The following is a 2,387-nucleotide window of genomic DNA, read 5'->3' as shown; positions in this document are numbered from 1 at the left end:
CAGCTCACCACTCCAGGCACTTTCTTTCACCTGTCCAGCTAGTTGCAAGTGAATTCCCCCAGTTGTACTGCCCCACTGAGGTCCCATAAAGAAAGCAGAGACAATCCCTCGCCAAAAGAAATTACAGCCTATGCAGACCCTGAGTCTGGGCAGCACTTCCAAGGTAATTTCATATGACTGGGATACAGAGAACTCTGAAACTCACCCAGGACTTCTGCTGCAGAGCCAGAAACTCCAGTGAGGTTTTATAAGTCTCGAGTCAGGGCTTTAATAACAGGACTGCCCTTCCTCCTGCTGGTATTCATCATGGCACTAGTCATCAGATGAGACAGCAAGATTAATCCTTCTTCTTATCCTCCTACATGGGTGCCTCCAATCACTCTGACCCCTATAAGTACTCACTGAGGTTCCATCTAATGCAAAAAGAGGAAAAAGAGAGGCCAAGCATCCTGGCAATGTTTCTAAAAATACCAGTTCTTCTACAGGGCTCCACCGGGTCTCTGCTCAGAGGTACTGTCAGCTGAACTTTGCAGTGGATGTCTGGGAGCTACTGCTGTTCTGGGAGATGGCTTGGGATGCTACAGACCAGGTCAAAGAGAGAACACTTGTCAGAGCCATGGACATGAGCCACTGGACATGCAGAGCGAGCAGGTGGAGGGGTAACCAGCTCCCATCACTACAGCCCAGTGGCTGCTTTCTGTGATGTCCCTGTGCAGCCTGGTGCCTGCAGACAGAAGTGCTTTTCTATGAAATATCAGTCGTTCCTAACAGACAGCTGACACTCTCCAACCACCTTCACTGAATGACAGGAGTGTGATGTGCTGTGCCTTCAGCCCTGCTCGTCTAACAGAGGCTGCTGGAGGGACGGCAGCCAGCACACACGGACACTCAAATGGCACAGGAAAGGTGCTGCAGCTTCCCCCTCTTAATTTCAAATAGTTTTTTCCTTTGGAAACATAACCCAAATCAGTGCACTTTTGTAAGACCAACGAAAATGCTTTGGGGTGACCAAGCACGCACATTGGGACCCCGATGTAAATCCAAGGGGAACCCCAAGCTGTTTGTCTTCAACATTCCATTAGTCAGTTTTGATGATCAAAACATTTTGAGAAACAGCACTGAAGAAAACCAATCAAACCAATGGAATTGGAGATGAGACTTTTCTCTCAGAGGAGTTTTCATGGAGGGAGAGAGGGCCCATAAGGTGAGGATGCTGGAAGCCCTAGAAGAATCTAGGGGTCAGCAGGCCAAGAGATATTGACTGTTTTAATATGAAGCTGTGCAGATAAAGAGATAACCCAGAAAAGCAGGAGCTGTGGTATTTAAATGGCATGATTAATTAGTCACGGATGAGACAAGTATGAGGGGATTATGAGCGGTAAACAAACATTTTAATAACAGTAAGAAAGAAAGTCAATAGGGCAGCTTTTGCTGACTTCTTCTCTCTCTGCATTTAGAGTCACAAAAAAAGGAAATTATGTCCCATGAAATTGGAATGGCCAAATTTGATGGCAAGAGGAAAAATAGCCAAGATAATGAGACAGCAGCTGGTGGAGATCTCTGCTACAAGGTGTAATTGAGGCCAAAACCTTGGTCAGATTCAAAACAGGATTATGTATTTAAATGACCAATCAGATGGCCACTTACTACACAAAAGTGGTTAGGTTAGTGGTTTACAGAAATTAGTTAGGTCTAGAAATTGGACAGTGCCTGGGGACAGAGGAAATTCTGCTGCAAATGTACCATCATGTGTTTGGCTGCTATGGAAAATTTCACCTTAATCTGAGGGTGACCTCACTGATGGGACTTGTTGAGAGGGTAACTCGTCCTCATTGAGTTCTTCATCTACATTTAATCAGCCTGAAGAGAAACATTAGAGGGGTAGCTGTAAAAATTCAAGATTCAGTTCCTGCAAGACTGGAAGTTACAAAACTCATGAGAACAGGGTAAAGATTAATGAGAAAGAGCTTAAGTGATCCTCTGACAAAACGTTTGCGACATTTATTACTCAAGGTGGCAGCAGGTTGTTGTGCTAACAGCAGGTGCCACTGAGTAAAACAGAAGAAATCTTATAAAAAGGAGATTAAGGCTGGGATAAAACAGGGTCTGGAAAGCTACTGAACTACAAAATCCTCTGAAGAAAGATCTCTGAGCAGTAGAGGGGAGGTGGAAGATGGGGGTGGTATCATGGTACTGCACTATGATTGTTAAGAGGACAAAAAAGCCCCTTTCTGCTGCTACCAACCAAACTGCCCGTGCTCTGGTACACCAGCCCCAATTAATAAATATGAATCAAATTATTCTGAGGCCACACACTTAAATAAATCCCCCTAAAACATGGCCACACTGCCAATCCTTTCAGAAACAGACCAGCCCATGCCCTTTAC

At 45.0% G+C, this 2,387-nt stretch overlaps 1 long non-coding RNA gene across 1 annotated transcript; it reads right to left on the bottom strand.

Moving 5' to 3' along the window:
- Nucleotides 1–238: 238 nt before the first annotated feature.
- LOC137479555 (uncharacterized) lies at nt 239–648 on the bottom strand. The gene is made up of 2 exons (XR_011002338.1): nt 587–648; nt 239–413 (listed from the first exon to the last, which is right to left on the bottom strand). It is a non-coding gene; the product is annotated as an uncharacterized lncRNA (long non-coding RNA).
- Between the last annotated feature and the right edge of the window lie 1,739 nt (nt 649–2,387).

Source organism: Anomalospiza imberbis, chromosome 10, assembly GCF_031753505.1.
Source record: "Anomalospiza imberbis isolate Cuckoo-Finch-1a 21T00152 chromosome 10, ASM3175350v1, whole genome shotgun sequence".
NCBI classification, from domain to species: domain Eukaryota; kingdom Metazoa; phylum Chordata; class Aves; order Passeriformes; family Viduidae; genus Anomalospiza; species Anomalospiza imberbis.
This window is presented reverse-complemented; position numbering and strand designations above follow the sequence as displayed.